Raw genomic sequence first — 17,877 nt, 5'->3', positions numbered from 1 at the left:
CAAGAGTTGCAGGGCAGCATAGTTCCTACATAAGTCCAAGAAAACGTGTGAGGATTGACATAGATTTGCGTAAGTCCAAGAAGATGTGTGAGCATTGACATAGATTTTGTGAACATTTTCTATGTAATGAAGATTTTACTGCAAATGGAATGAACCTAGGGGTGGATTGGTAAACTGATTATTTGTATCAAATGGTGTAAAATTGAAACTAAAACCATTTCAATTGGCCACGCCACTCATGGACTATTCCTCCATATGTTATAATACTTTCATCATATATCACAAATATGAAATAGAATATGTAGCACACTGAAATAAAGCATTAAAAGATAGTTTCTAAATGTAATTAAATATATGGAACTGGTTATAAGAATCTGTACAAATCAATCAGAATGGGTTGAAATTAGTGCCCAACTTAAGAAGATCAACACTAATAATATGTCAAATATTTATTGTTAATTTATGCTCGTAGCTGTAGGGAAATTAGGTAAGTGAGCAACAAAAGAGCTAATAGTTTGTAAGAGTATACCATTTAAATTGTGTATGCTCATTTAACAAGAGAGCCCATAATTTGGCATGAAATAATCAAGACAATATATTTGATATGCATCTTACTTTAGCATTTCATGTAACACAGCCAAATCCAAAAGAAATCTCGCAGACAAACTACCTGAGATTTATAACCTTTATCTTCCAATATCCAATGGCTCCTTATAGGCGTTAATACAAAGAAGCCAACTGTTAAAAACTGTGGCAATGATAAACATTTTGAAAAATAAAATTGTATTAGGTATAAATAAAAAATAGTGAAGAATGGTGTAGACTTGTAGCCAGAAGATAACACAGTGAAAATTGATGAGCTCTTTGTTATCACCCACCTCAAAGAAACGTGCATATCAACTCCAAGTGTCAAATGTCAGCTGTAAGTGCAACAATGCAATTTTTCATCTGTGTAACTTGTTTTTCTGCTACAGTCAATGCTGATACATCCTACTTTAACATAAATAGATTCAAAAGGAAGCATTGTCAACTTAAGAAAAATAGTAAAAATATACAAATGGATAAATGATGCATTTTTTTGGTATATTGTTAACTAGTTGAGCAATAACAGAAGCTACGCTAACTGCTTGAAACTTTTTGTATGGCTTTTCCTACCCCTGTGAAGAAGATGAAAAAATGCCATAGATAGTAATCAAAAGGAATTAAGCCTACTAACAACAGCATGATTTGCATTGACAGAAAAAACCACAAATCCATACATTTAAAGAATGACTTGAGTGATCTTTCAAACAATTTGAAAATGAGCTCTGAACAAATACTTTTAACCATATTTCCTTTTATTATGCTATGTCTCCCTGCAAGAAAAATAAATAGATCTACAAGGAAAAATATTACACATGCTCATCTGCATGCCAAACTAAACATGCAATTAAACAAGTGTTACACCATTTGTAGAAATGGGAAGCTCAGGAGCACCCTTTGCAAGAATGATAGGCCCAACACTTTGGTACTTGCTCCCTCATGCCAAAATGTGCCAGCAAGCACAGCAACCTAAACACTGATTTTTTGATTTTTGCCTCTTTTCTTTCATGGCCAAATGCTACTCAACGAGTGTTATCGAAACTAAATATGTGCAGAACATCATACAAATTTACAGATACTCTTTTGTTGCAGACATTAGAGAGGACAAAAATAAGGTGACTTGAAATCTCTCACCATCTTGGGCACAAAATTGCAAAGGCATATGGTATTGATTTCATAGCTGGCAGCCTTCCTCTCTTAAAGTGATACCTTAATTAACCTAGCTCTGATACCATGTTAAATAATGAAGGATCTTTGTAAATGTAATGGATCTCTCTAGGTGATAATCAATATAGAATGGATATGAATTAATTCAATATTGAAAAATGTTTGCCAAGTCTGAATATATAATTAGATCACTTATTAGAATTCCCAATCTGAGGAGATAGAATCATTTATGAATTTTGATAATCCATCTCTTCTGATTGGTCATCTTATTTAGTGCAATCAAGAGGCATATGAGGGGCGGTTGTAACTGTTCAACTACATGTCTCCTTGAGGAGACACATAGGCATAAACTTAAGTAGCCAACAAATCCAAAGGTTATCGATTATGATTAGTCACCAAACAAATTATCAAGAGACCCTATGGTCATCGTCATGATTATTTGCTAAGCCAATTTCAACATCAAAGCCTCTAATATGAATATAGAGGATCATAACTCGATCCCATATGATTGTCATTCAGTCCATCTTGATTAGGGATATACTACCCGATCCAAGAGATAGATATAATGTGATTGTTCATATTTTCATACTTAGTTTAATAATGACAATATCAACTCAATACAAGGATGCCAATCAACTCACTGCCATCACTGCTAATGCTTCTAAATTAGCACAAGTGCTCTATATTATGTTTTTGGTACTGAGTTAAACGAGAAAGAGAAAAGAGCATGATTAGGTGTCACATATTATTTGGCCAACTCAGTGCCAAAAATACAACCTTTAATGTGAAGTGAGGAGTTGCAATAGAGTGCAAGGATTAGAACCTCTCCCCAAGTTTTTAGTAGACCAGGGAAGATGAAGATTTAAAATGTTGTAATGTAGTTTATGAATCATGTAAAGACAATCCTAATTTTTGTTGAGTGCTAAGTATGCCAACCATGCAAGGAACTTTGTATGATGCTGCAAGGAATGCATTGATGCATTTTTGGATTTAGTCTTCTCAATTAAATTCAAATGAGTCAAACTTGATAGAAAACACTTTTGTACTCATTTTTGGACTCATTTGATATATTTTATCATTTAATTTTGTAAAAAATATATTTTTCTATCCCTTCTACTCTCTAACATCTAGATGATAGATCATAGAGTGAGATCTGAAACATTATGATTCAAAAAAAATATACAATCTCTTCTAGAAACAACATCAAGTAAAATATTGGATAGCAGAAAAATTGTTATGTGTAACAGAAAGTTGTTTTTAAATAAGCTTAAGCAATTTTAATTTACCAAATTTTTTGCTAAGCCCACATTTGCCAATTGTGTAAGGAACTTCATATGATGCTGCGAGGAATGTGTTGATGAAGCCAAAAAATGTGATTTTTTGATTAATCACTAATTGCCAACGTTCATGATTATGTAATTCTAAAGGACATGTCTGAATTTTATCTACTCTGATTTACAATCAATTTTCATCCTATCACTATGAAAATGGTAGTATGATGTTGCTTGTATTACAAAAGGGATGTTGCTTGTCAATCTTGCTGAGGGTACTAACCCCAAATCCCTATAAGGGACATTGCCTCTTGACCCTTTTAGGTGCTCCATCCCTAAACCTGTGCCAACGATTGTCCCCAAATCAATCCTTGCTAACCACCATCCCCAAATCAAGATCCTAGGTCCCACCCTTCCCAAGACTCTAAAGGAACATAGAATTTTTTGCAACTTTGTACTTAGTTTTTAGGTTGACTTCATACAAAGGAAATTGTAATTGAAAACTATCAACAATTAGTTATCATTTATGCAGTGTGTAGTATGTATTGTGCAATACAATTTAATCAAATACAATATGAGCATAAATAAGAAAAAATGTATCTCATAGTTTATGGAATAAGCTTTAATTTTATTTTATTTTTGTATCTCTATTCTATAAAACCATGTTTTGTTAATTTTTTCATCTTTATTTTATGTGTGTTGAAAATATGATTTTTTCTTGATTGATTCGTGATAGTTCGATAATTTCTGAATCTTTTGGTTTGCCTTTTTTTTACTAATTATATTTTTACTAATATGGTAGATACTATAGAAAATTATAAAAAATGAAGATGAAAATCAAATTAGTGGAAATGAGATAATTATTAGATTTGAAATGAAAATTCATCATAAACCATTACTAAATAAAAAATCAAAGTATAAGGGTTTAATTCGTGAAAAAAAATAGCTCCAAATTTGACTTTTGCAAATGGTAGACAAATTTATAATCAAATTTCATTGGAATGGCCACTCGGATGCAATGGCGAGGTTCGATCTTGCTCAAAATGCTCGTACAAAGTTTTGATGTTGGATTTGAGTTATGGCCCTCCAAAGGTTGAAGAAAGTAAGGTTCTCCAATGGCTATGAAATAAACATTCCTTTGGATTTGATACCATGTCTTAAAATGAAATACAAAATCCTATGTGTCTTAATGACAACTAATATGAAAATGTATTACCTCCTATTGAGATTATTTCTACTATTGTTCATGATGATGCTTGCATTCATAAAACCATGGATTCAAGTGATTTAATACAATAGGATATTCAGTTTCTTCTAGAGTCAAATCCATGGAATGACTAGTTGATAGACATTGTAGGTTTGTTTGTGGAATCTTACATTGTAGATTTTGGGAGACACTATTAATGGCATTCATTGTCTCTTTGATGAAGATGATATTTTCAAGGGAACATGTTGATTCTCATCTTTACTCTCTAGTTGATCATTATTTTGAGGTTGATATGATGGTGGATACTTTAATACAAAAGTTGGAGGATGTTACTTTATCTTCAAAGGAGACACTTGAGTCTTTGACACATGTTCTACATTCATCCTCAATTGATCCTAACTTATCTTTTTCAATAGAGTAGCATAGTACACATAATATGGGGAGGTTCCTTCCAATGTTGACATGAGGAAACTTGAATAGGTTTTAGAGATTACATGCATTGTTCCTTCCTACAAATTGGGGAGGCTTCATTGATGCACCTTTGGTTTTGTTTCTTCCTAAGGGGGGAATGTTGTTCTACACTCATAGAGTAGTTTATACATCAAGAATGGAACATCTGTGACAGGTGTACATTCTATATTGAGGGGGGCTACTTAGTCTATTTTCCACTTCTTCTCTGTATATGCATGTTGTATGTCATAATGGAGGTCTACTCTATCCATCCATTCACTTTTTTTTTTTCTCATCTCTTTTTGGGGGAGGGTTTTTCCCATGAGGTTTTCTCTCTTTCTTTTCTTTATGACAAATATTTTATTTTGTATATTTCACATTGGTACCTAACATGGTCTAGCAGTTGGGACTCAACATGCATTTTCTTCTAGATTTTGTAAGCTTAATTGCATTCTCATAAGCTGCACTTAAAGGAGGTGTTAGTGTAATTAAATTTTACTAATTACACTACTCAATTTTATTTAGGATAATTGATGCAGGTGCATCACAAAACTGGTGATATTTTGAATTTGGGTATCATGGTGGATAGTCATTATTTCATTAGGGAGTTATGTGGCCAAGCCATAGGCAGTTTACATAGTTTTAGATGGTTATTTTAAATTGCAATGTGTCTTAGTAAGTCATTTTGTGTCTTCTTGATGTCAACTCCTATGCCATGCAAGGCATTCATTTTGAGTTAGTTGATGTAGCTAGGTTAGTTTGGATTTAGTTGATTAGGATGGAGTCTCTTTTGAAAAGATGAGCTTGTACCTGATATGATGGGTGATGGTTGAGAAATGTCAGGATAGCAAAAAAGTGAAAGTCCGACTTGGAAGGGAGACATAGTGGTGCATGTGAGGCTGAGCCCAATAACGATGGAGTGAGAGGTTGTTCTTAAAATTGGTTGATACTTTACCAGTTTTGGAGGCCGGTAAGAGTATTTTTGGGAGATTTAATATGCAGAAGCTGATGTGTAATGAGGGGAGAAACTCGATAGAGGGAGCTCGAGAATGGAAGAATGGAGAGCGGGTATGAAACTCGATAGTGGTAAGATAGTAGAAGGTAGTAGAAAGGATCGATAGCAGAGTGGGAGATTGCGGGAGCCTGCAAGCAAGGAGGAACCGAGACTTAGACTGAGGTAAAGAAAAACAAAGGAATATGTGTGATGACTAATTTCCTTACTGGAATTTTGACATTTAAACTAGCATTTCCCATTTTCCCTCCAAAGGAAGAACAAAAAAAAGTAAAATGAACTTAAATTAGTCAATCTACAAGATCAAACTTGGAAAAGGAAAAAAAATTAAAACTCGCCATAAGGTGAATGTCTGTTTGTTTGTTTTGCACCTTGCCGATGTGGGTCTGTGCCCGACACTCTCAATGCCTTGAGTTCGCCTCGCTCAATGCCCCTCTTTTCCTTTCTGCTGAAGTGATCTCCTGCCTTTCCTTTCTAGAAGAACCCTGTGTTGCGCCATTTCTTTCAAATGAGGGTTTTCGGTTTTTTTTTCTCTTATATCCCGCGGCCGTCGCAATTGGGCTAAAATTGAAAAAAAAAAGCCAAAAACACATTACCTTTTCCAACTGTCGCAAATTGACATCACAAATTGACCCCTAATGTATTAGTGAATGAAACTATTAACATACATGATACATCCATCCATCAATAAATATATAACAACCAGTGTAAAAGATAACCATCCATCATAAAACACGACTAACTAAGTGCATGATTCCTCCCAACCGTCAATAGCATCATTAGACCATCGTGGGCCCTAGCCATCCCTCTATGCATAACATCCCAAGTCACCAAAGAGATCATCAACATTATCATAGTAAGGATGTCACTCCTAAAACATACTACAACATATGCAGAAAGAAATTTAACATGCTACAACATAGGCATAAAGAATTCTAACATGCAAGAATAAAGCATAAGATAATCCTACAAGGTAGATGACATCATCTATCACATGTTAATCTTCAATATAAAGAAACATGTCAGTAAATAACATCCATCATAATGATCCAAGAATAAAATGAAGGTAAATACCAACCAAGAATGCTCCATCCACAATGTCTCAGACAGATCTCAAATGGTAAGTGTGAAAAAGCACTGCCACCCGATCATGTGGAACCTAAATGGCCCTCTCCCACTACGCTGAGGAGATAGTCTCAAGTGCCAAACAGGATACCAAATCACATAACACAAAAACTCTCTAAGTCCAGGAAACCCTAAAAGTACACTAACTCAAGGTTCTAACACAAAATGACATCTAATTCCCAGAGGCTCAACAAAGACATGTAGAAAATCTACTATGCAAGTGGGAAAGTGTCATCGCATGAATCATGCTAGAGTTACCTTGGTAGCCACTTAGGGCCTCGGCCCCCATTGCAAGCCACTTCCTGACACTACAAGTAGATAACCTACCCTAGGCTCATGAAATCACAATCAAAGAACCATAGTAAAATCACCTCAGCCCTATATAAGTGACTAGAAAGCATCAAAAGATAATCCATAATAATCACATCAGTTCTCCACAAGCAACTGAAAAGCATCAAAGATAAATCATAATATCCATCGGTTCTCAACGAGCAACCAAAAAGTATCTCAAAGTAATACTGATCGAAGACTCCAAAATGGTCAAGTCAAAAGATGTCACAACATAACATCATCAAGATAAAAAAAAACACTTTTGTCCCATCAAGGTGACTGGAAAGTAACCCAATTATAACTGATTGATGACTCAAAAATGGTTAAGTCAAGTATCTCAAATACATACACCTTAGTTTCACACAAGAAGACTAGAAATCAATAACAATCAGTAAATACAAACATCTCATAGACCATACCATCACATTACCATGGTTGGGTTTTAAAAAGATTGAGATCAACATCAGCATGACATCACAAACACATAACCCCCAAACCTTTGGTAACAACGTAAGACTGGTCAAAGCTAGGACAAACCCCAAACCCCAAAACACATATAGCATGGAGAAACAAGATACAAACACACATTTTGGTTTGCTTTTGCAATCACATGGTTAAGCCAAATATGAGGTTTTAGATTTTGTTTCAAGTATATTTCAAGAGTATAAGATTCTTCTACAAGTCAACCCATTTATTTTTCGAATATGCATAGAATTATCCCTCCATTAATTTAAACAATTTTCTAAAATAATCAGAAGATAATTATTTACTTATTTAAATCATAGAACTAGTTCCCATTGACTTTTAGATTAAATCCTTCACATTATTCAAAACATTAGAATAATACTTATCAGCTTTCAAATAATTAGTTTACAATTTCCTTAAAATACTTCAAGGACAAACATTTATTTAAAATAATCTTCATTGATTTTAAGTAAAATCAATCTCATTAATAATTCAATTATTAATATCTCTTTTCTTTTAATTTGGCCTCATTTAAACATCCATTTACTTAAATTGACTAATAATTAATTACACTTCTTCTACTATTAACTAATCTTAATTAAATTAAATTAAATTAAATTAAATTAGTTAATAAATCATATAAAACTAATGCATAATAATAAGATTCTATTTTAATTCGAACCCAAACCTGAATCAATTTCAAAATTTTGATTCTACTAAGGGAAGATTGCAATAATATTTTTAATTCCCATAACTGGATGAAACAATATGCATGCCTGAATTCCAAATTACAAAATTGAAGATTCATTCATAGAGAATTATTTAGACACACATAACAGACACAATGAAGACAGGAAGAGAAAGAGCATAATAAAATATGTGAAATAATCATGAGTGCCTACCTGGACACTGATGCTAATTTGCTACACCTCAGAAAATTGTTAAGAAGCTCCTCCTCTCATAAACTTCTCCTTTCTGAAAATTCCTTCCTTCTCCAACATTCGCAATTCCTCCAAGAACTGAACGCCGCCCCCCCCCCCCCCCCCCCCCCCCCCCCCCCCCACCTCTAAGGGACTAGGAGTGCTAATAGAAGCATATGAACTTGTAGAAGCATATGAGGATGTCCATACAAACTAGGAGAGCCTGTATATAAAGGCCTCTAAGATGCATCTAGAATGTGTCTAGAAAGAACTAAGAGATAAGCATGACAACTAAGCACATATCTTCCACGATAAGAAGATAAACATGATGAGGTGTCTAGAATGTTGTAGACACCATGTGCTCAAATAATGTGCTAACTCCTAAGTGTAGATAACATGTGCATAATTAGAGTGCAAACTCCTGTGTTGTCAACATGACAACTCACAAGAGTTCGCATACTCCTATGTGAATAAATATTAAAATAATGCACATTAATTTATTTAATTAAATTTATTTATGTACGATTCACTTGACTCCCTTTAAAATTAATTTATTAATTTTAAATCTCATGCACTCACTTTATTAAATCCACTTGTTTTATCTTAATATATTTTAATCACATGCACGCATCATGCGATCTAGAATTTTTTAATAAATTTAATATCTTTTCCACTTTTAAATTTATTTTTGAAACTTAATTAATAAAATATTTATTAACTTAAATAATAATATTATTTAGCATTTACTTAAAAATGAACTCTAACTATATTATTATTAAATTAAATAAATATTATCATGTTCCAAATCAAAACTTATAACTTTTATCTTCAAATTTAATTATTTTTATTTAATTAATTTCCCAATTAATAAAATATTAACATATCATTTTCATTTTCATTTAATTAAATCTTTTAATTAGACTTAATTAATAGAAAAGTACACCAAAGACTCATAAAATAAAATACGAAAACCCATCATAGCAAAACACATACAAAATCAAACCAAGGGTTGATATCACGGATTATGTCATTTGACACATTCAAAGGGTACTCGACTTAGATACTTGTCCTAATTTTCAATTAGGACAAATGGCTTAAAAGTTTGGGATTTGGACTTGAGAATTTATCTCCCCTCTCTTACTATTGAGATAATGTGATAGGGTACGCTCATCCTGGTAATTTAGAGAAGTCGATACCTGGTACCTGCAAACTACTTAAAATCCACACATGTACATACACAATATATACTAAGCTAAATAAGAAATGGCAGGAAGTGGTGCATCGTGTAGATCCCAACTAGCAGGTGACTACGACTCCCTACCTTAACCACATCAAAAATGCCATACAGAAATGCACACCATACACATGCAGTATGGAGTAAGTATCCATAAGAAAACACATGTGATAATAAACCATCTAACTAATCATCATCAATAACTGAAATCACTGAATAATCATCATGCATACATGAAATATAAAGTACCGAGTAATCTCATCATGTAATAAACTAAATGTAAAAACAATATCTGATAATCTCAAAAAAATGCCACTAATAATCATCAACATAAACTTGACCTAAAAGAGTTCAACTATGATAGAAAAAGCGTAACTTAGGGGCAGACACTACATTTGGTGACACGCCTAGAGGCTTGTAGACTATACTTTGAATGTATCCTAAAGCACCATTTACAATATCTTCCTCTATCCATAGATTTGAAGTTAACATCACTCTTGCATTCTTACTGATCAATAAGTCTATATCAACTTCATCATAAGAAATTCCCTTAGATAAATTATTAGTTCCAACTTTTGTTTTAATACAATGTGCAACATGTTCTTTAAGAGAGTATAATTTTTTCTTTTTATGCCTGTGAACATTATCATTTAAGAAGAACAAATGAACATTATTGCTAAAGTCTTTATTGATTTTTGTGGAGATGTCAGTTTTTTTTCTTGTCATTAGTAATTTCTAAAATCAATTCAAGGTTGTGCTTCTCTCAAGTTTTTCAATAGTTGATGAAATTGATTTTGTTGAATGGCTTATCCATCTTGTCTAAATACTTTAGCTAAGGTAACCACAACTTTGAAGTCCTTCCATAATAACTTTCTCAAATATTTCTTTCATATGTTGGTCTATCTCTAATAGGAGGCAACTGACCTAGATCTCCAACTAAAATTATAGAAATTCCTGTGATCACACAAACACATTTTTCAACAATGTGCTGCAGTGGCAGAGAAGAGAAATGCTATAGGAGGCAACATTGTTGAAAATGTAATAGGGAATTTAATGTTATGTTTTAAATGCTTTTAGTTTTTGAAGTTTGTAATAACATACTACATGAGGTGGCATACCTAGAGTAGCAGTTCGATAAGCTCTCCAGATATAGCCACCTAGGACCAAGTGTGTGGATCTTAAATTAGAATAGTTTTTTTTAGTTCATAGGTGGAGTGTTTAATGATTTTTAGAATCCAATAATAGGTAGTAGGAAATTTTTGGAATATTTTTGACTTAGAAAACGACTGTCTAATATTGGTAGAAAAAACATTTCAGATTCTTATCCTTTTTTTGGATAGAAGACATTCTTCTTTTCTAAAATAAGAAGAAAACGTTTCGCATCCTTTAATTAGGAAAAGAGAGTCAGTTTTAAAGAGAGTCAGTCGACTATGTAAAAAAAAAAAAAAGAAAGACGAATCGAATTTGGAGAGATATGGAATGTATTTTTATTGTGCAAGTTTTTGATGGTCTGAGTTTTGAATGGATTTTTCTTATCTTCTCACTGGAAACAAGTTGATAGTTTGCAGAAGATTAAAAAGTTTTAGTTTTGGGTCAAATTCGGTATGTTTGCAGAAAATTAGTCTCAGTGCATGGGTAATATCTCCCAAATGCACCGTTGGATTTCTCTCAAATTTTAATATGTCGTTTGAAACCTAGTTACACAAAATGTCAATGGTTGGATTGAAAAAATATTTTCTGGTTCAAAAGTTATACATGTCTGTTCACGGGTCTATCTAGAGACAGCAAGAAGCAATGTTTTGCAGAAAAATGTACTCTGATGCGTGGTCAATATCTCAGGTTTGAACCGTTGGATTTCTCTAAAAAATTTATATGTTGTTTGAAACCTAGTTACACAAAATTTCAATGGTTAGATTGAGTAAATATTTTTTGGTTCAAAAGTTATTCATGTCTGAGTGCGGGTCTATCCGAAGGTAGAAAGAAATTTTTTTTGGGGGGATTTATTTTCAAAGTTTTGTTTATTGAATCTAGTGGATGGTTATAGGAGTCTTATGAGTTGAGTCTAAGGTATCTCTGGTTGTGTTTTCATAATAATAATGATAAGAACAGTTGGTTCAAATCACAATGGGTGGTTATAATATATCGTGTGTGATCCTGAAGGTTGTAGATGCCCCTTGAAGCAACTCAGTTGAGTGACTGATTCCTCCCGAGTTTTCCAAGGTGTGGCTCTACATCACAATGTATGTAAAAAAAATATAGATAATTATTACATATACACCTTATTTATAAAAATATTTTAAAAAAAATATTACAGTTATACTTAATACCTCCAAAGTTTATGTTTTCATTTTATGGGAAATCTTAACAAAGTTAAGAATCTACGTTCAGGCAGCTCAACTTGTAGTTATAGATGACAACAAGTTAGAGAGTTTACCTCCTAGTACAGTTCAAGATATTATAACTTTAGTGCATCATGTTGTCTCCGTTATTTTGAGATGACTTGTTAATGATTCATCAAAATTTGGTGTTGATTTGGTAGACACCTATACAAATTTCATTGGCTTCAATGATGAACTTCATAGAGATGACATCGTGGTGACATGGGACCATCATGGATCCATCCATTATGGAGATGTGGTATAACTTGAAGGTGATTCAAATGTTTCTAACTTAGAGAGGTGCATAATAGATTCAAAGATCTTGGCACACTACACCCAAGTCATGGTGACTTGGGCTGATGACGAGGAGGCACCTTATGAACCATTCCAAGACAAGCTAGTTCAATTGATAGAGTCCACATTGAGACAAAATTAAATAGATAATGAGATTGATAAGAAGACTGGGTTTTTTCATGGAAGGAACTTATCCATATGGAACTAATGCATACTAGTTGAGCTTCTAGTTCAAAGAAGGCTACACAGGCATCGAGGGCACTACCACTATTTTAGTGGGGGAGGATGTAAGGAGTCTATAGTTTGGGCCAACTAGGCTAGTTCATTTTACCTAGTTGGGACACTGACTTGGTATATTTCTTATTCGTGTTTTTAGAGCGAAGGTAATTTGGGCCCCATGGTGGGCTTCCCACTTTCTAGCATTAGATTTGGTAGCATGCTTCATGGAGCTAGACTAACTATTGTTACCTTGGATATTGTTCTTTGGATACGACTTGGGTAGTCATTATGACTTCTTGATTAATGTAACATGTATACTTGCATTGATTAAGGATGTACTTCATTTGGGTCTAGTTTTAATTGGCAATGACTAGATCTAGATGCTTACCCAAGGCAGTCTCTATTTAAAGAGGCCTTGCACATTCATTTGGATATGATCAGAGTAGTGGAGCAATAAGGAGAAATGAAGTGTCAACAAGGAGTTAGTGACCATTTCTAGCGAACAACCTTGGCACTTAGCTAAACTATTGTATTTCTTTGTAAACTTTGGATTCGTACCAGAGGCTCTTTCTTTGTAATAAGATCTATCAAGACTGCCTTGGAATGGTCATACATGGGAGTGATCTATATTTTCAAATGCAACATCCTATGATCCTTGTTATTATAATTTGGTATTGCACATGACAAAGGAATCTGGGTGATTCACCCCACCATACATTCTTTGTCCATGTTCTTACATCTTTCATTTTGGCAAAATTTTGTCATGCATCACATTTCTTAACTGTTTGCATACATTTGGGAGGTATCTAATCTGATTGAATGTCCATTTCACATAGACGCATATGAATGTTGTAGTTTGAGATACTATTTTGTAAGGTAATGTTTGTGAATTTCACATAATATAGCCAGTGTCCTATGGGAAAGTCCAAAAGCCCATGATACTCTCTATACCATAAACCCATCTCACTTTCCTATGTGAAATCCAACAAATTCTATTTTCTATAGAGGTAATGTCAAAAATAGTGTTCATCTCGCTTGATTTCTACCACTTGTTACTGTAACAATGATGCCCTAGCTTAATTTCCCTTTCACATTATCATTTACTAAAGATTACTTGGAAATGCATGACTCCTGAATGGAAATTTAATGCATTTATTTTAGGATGATACATTCTATTAAAACCAGTGACTTTGTGTAAGACCTCTTCTCACTGTACTTATTTTAAATATTATTTTATCTGTTGAAACCTATATAGGTGATTTGAATGAATATATGAAAATGACAAGATGATGATATTGGAAATTGTTATGGTTCTTGCTAGAAACCATGTTGAGAATATTATGATAAGTTTTGGATATCTTATGTATAATGGTTTGATGGTTCTGACAATAATATAATTTAATTGTTACCCGCTTAAGAATCATTAGAAATTTGAAGATAAAGATTATCAACTCACTAGAAGTTCCCTTAAGGTAGCATAATTTTAAATATTAAAATTATATTATGACGTGTTAAGGTTGTTAGGGTATTGTGCACAAGATTTTATACTTTCATACTGGGACGAGTTATTTGGTTGTTCAAAAATATTTTCTTAAATCATAAATATTGCACGTGTTACCCATGAAACATTGCATACCTAGATGATAGAAAATTAATCGACTTAAATGACTATGATGATGGAAATGAATTAAGGTTTTATGGTTTAGGTGTTTTAATGGAAATTGATATCAGTTAATACATTCATGTTTTGATACCCTATGATTCAAGAAATTTGCTACATTATTTAACGATTTAAACATTGATTTATATTAATGATGTTATGTTATGTTTTACCTTATGATGATGCTATTTATGATACCTTTATGATTATGTTATACGCATTCAGACAGTTTATTTTGATAATAGTAAAATGGTTAAAATTATATTCAGAATGATTTGATGAGCTATGTTTTAAAAAGTTTAAAAATGAAATTGAGGGATTATATGATGGTGTTGAATTACATGTATTTTATATGAATATTGCTTAGAAAAGATAAGTTCATTGAAATAAGATTATGGATGTTAAATGGTTAATCCAATTATGTAAGTTTGTTATATATAATCAGATAAAGAAATAGAAAAGATCATTGAAATGAGATTTAGAATGTTTTGGTCAAATTTGATTATGCAAATTAAGTTTTAAATATATATTTGTGTGTGGTTTTATTGAACTACTGATATTCAAATTGAGTGCACAAGAAAGTTTACTAAGGAATTAATTGTAGGAATAATAACCAACCCTATGTGTAAAATATAAAACTAAGGTTAAATCTAATAAAGAGATTCGATCATCATTGTCAGGTGATTTAATTTGTAATCATAATTTGAATGTATGTAATAGGTTATTTCATTATGTATATAGTAACATTCCAAATATTTATGTAATGTGATTTGTATAGTGCCACTTGGCACTTGTCATGTTTATGTGTAAAATGACATGTCAACTAGGGTTTGACAATGTGATCCTTAACCTTAAACTGACTCAATTAGGAGCCTAAAGAAATCCCCCTTGGTTAGAGATAACTTTTGAAGTCCCATCAATAAGGATTTTAAATTCAAATTTTGAGTCACTTATAGAGGTCAAAAAGTGGTCATAGGAGCCAAACTTAGTGGAATCTAAGTGCCTAAGTGGTAGGGTTATGGGTTGGGGACCTTTTTAACACCATTAGAAGCCCCAAGTAGCTTTAGGAACCCTCTAAAATTTCCATTTTCCATATGTTACGAAAATGGAATGACCTTATGACAATCCTTGAGCCCACACTCTTGCCCAAGACTTGCATTAATGGTAGGGGGAATGGATGGTGACTAAAGGACTTAGAGTCAACTTAGGAGTTATTTATTGTAGGTTGGTGGAATTTGGAGGCCCTTGGAGAAGTTAGTGGGTATTCACGCACTCTCTATCTTTAGATAAATTAGGCTTTGGAATTGGAACAACAAAGGGATAGGGCTCTTCTCAAACTTCATTTTTCAATAACACATTGTGAAGGTTGGTGTTCTTCATTACCATGAATATTTGTTTGTGCTCACAATAGATTAGTGTGTGGTTTGAAATATTTCTTGCATTCTTGCACTTCATGCTTTATGGTATCATGTTGTGAGGGATGGGAATTTGGTTTTGTTTTCAACCTTGTTCTTGTTCTTTTCCTTGTATTTTTTTTTGAGGGTTTTGTTATTGGGGGTGATGGTATTAGTCACCCTTGGGTAGGAAAGAAGTGGTCATGTCTGGGTGAAGGGGTTAGTTGTGACTCCATGGAAGTGTAGAGTCTTTTCTCATGGAGAAGAGGGAAAAAGGACAGGTCTATGTGCCCTTGTTTGCCAATGCATGTTGATCTTATTTGGGGGAGGTAAGGAGAAATGAGTATGGAAGATGTATTTGAAATTTAACCTCAGAGAGGCATGTTATTGTATGTTTTCATTGGCATCTCCTACATGGATGTTCCACCTTCAACCCTTGTCATGGGTTCATAGATTACAACCCATTGTGAAGACATTGATTCAATGTTTCATGTTGTGTTTATGTGATTGTTGGTTGAATTTGAATGTGCCCCAATTGGATATTGTTTATCCTAGCTCAGTGAGTGGCCTCTTTGAGGCCTAGGTTGGGAGGTGAGCTCTCCATGGTATATGATTTGTATTTTAAAATTTGTGATGGATTCAAAGCATGGAGCAAGCTTTGAATGGATTTCTTGATGGTGTTCTTAGGTCATTTTGTATTTGAGACTTCTCCATTTGTCATACTCTTTGTTGTTTCATTATTGCACTCATGAGTTGAAGGAAAGAAAAGTAAGTTCATTGTGATATATGGAATGGATTGAAAAGTTTTAATTCCATATTCAAAAATAGAAATGGAAGTTCATTGTATGAGAAAATATGCATGGAATTGTTGTAACAATACACTAGTGATTTCATTTTAATCCTTGTCTTTAATGGAATTGGAAGACATAGTTGTTAAATGTTGATTTATATCACATTTCATCTCCTGTAACTTGTATCAATAATGAAGAATGAAAGGTTTGATTTTAGTATGTTCATGGTATTTCACGATGAAATTAAATTCAAATGGAAATTGGTTTTCTATGCTTAATTCAATTCTCAAATGATACATGCATTTCATAGTATCCTTCTAATTTGGTTGACTAGATTCATAGGAAAAGTCATTAGTTTTAAATCTATCCACACAATACAATTGCATATCTTAGTTAGTTTCATTAAAGAACCCATGCAAGACCAAATTGAAAAGAAGAAGTGAAACCATTACATTTGAAAGTTGTTAGTAATGAGAAAGAATTTAAGCATTCCATACGTTTCTTGAAGAGCCTATTAACTCTCCAGAAAATGTATGGAGTTGAAAATTAAATCAACACCAAGAATTTACTAGAGAACATATTCATTTTAGATTTTCTCCTAGTACATTATAAGGTGGACATAATTCTGCAAAGAGATACAAATATAAGCTTATATACTAAAAGCTCCTTTAAAAAAGAAACTATCATCATTTTTATAATAGAAAAAAAATGTCTAAGAGGCAATTTGGATGTCACACCTCTTTTCCCACTGGTAGAAACACCTTTTTGGTCCTCCCTTTGCAATTGCCTTTTGAAAACCTGTGTAATCCAAGGCCAAAGTACACTACCAAGTCATGTCAGACTTTGGGTAGCATACCAAGGCCTAGGGGGATGCTACTACAAGTGGATTGGCCCACTTTCCTAGGCCAGAGGTAACATAGGTGTTAGGGAATTTTTAGGTGTAGTAATTAGTAAGTTTATCATGATTACCTTCCCCTTCAATCCTCTTTGAATTTGCCTCAAAATGGTTTACCATGAATTCTATCCCACCAACTCATCAATCTTATCTTCCACACGGTTCACATAATCCAAGAAATCAACTTTGACAACTCAAATCCATCAAATTCATGATCTTTCTAATAATGCTAATATTCAATATTAACTAGCTTTTGATGCTTGGCACATACTGCATTGCTTGACATCCACTATAAAATCACTCGACACAAACTAATGTTTACTGGTGCTCGACATCAATTAAACTTTGCTCGGCATCAATTGTTTCACCTGGCTTACACCAAAATAGACTTTTACTTGGCTCCAACTAATTTTTTGCTCAGCTCGCACTAACATTTCTTGGCACCTACTATCTACTTGGTCAAGCTTGGTAGACAAACTTCAT

The sequence above is a fragment of the Cupressus sempervirens genome, chromosome 3, assembly GCF_028749045.1.
Source record: "Cupressus sempervirens isolate cs-2001-9-10 chromosome 3, ASM2874904v1, whole genome shotgun sequence".
NCBI lineage: Eukaryota > Viridiplantae > Streptophyta > Pinopsida > Cupressales > Cupressaceae > Cupressus > Cupressus sempervirens.
Note: the sequence above shows the minus strand (reverse complement) of the source record.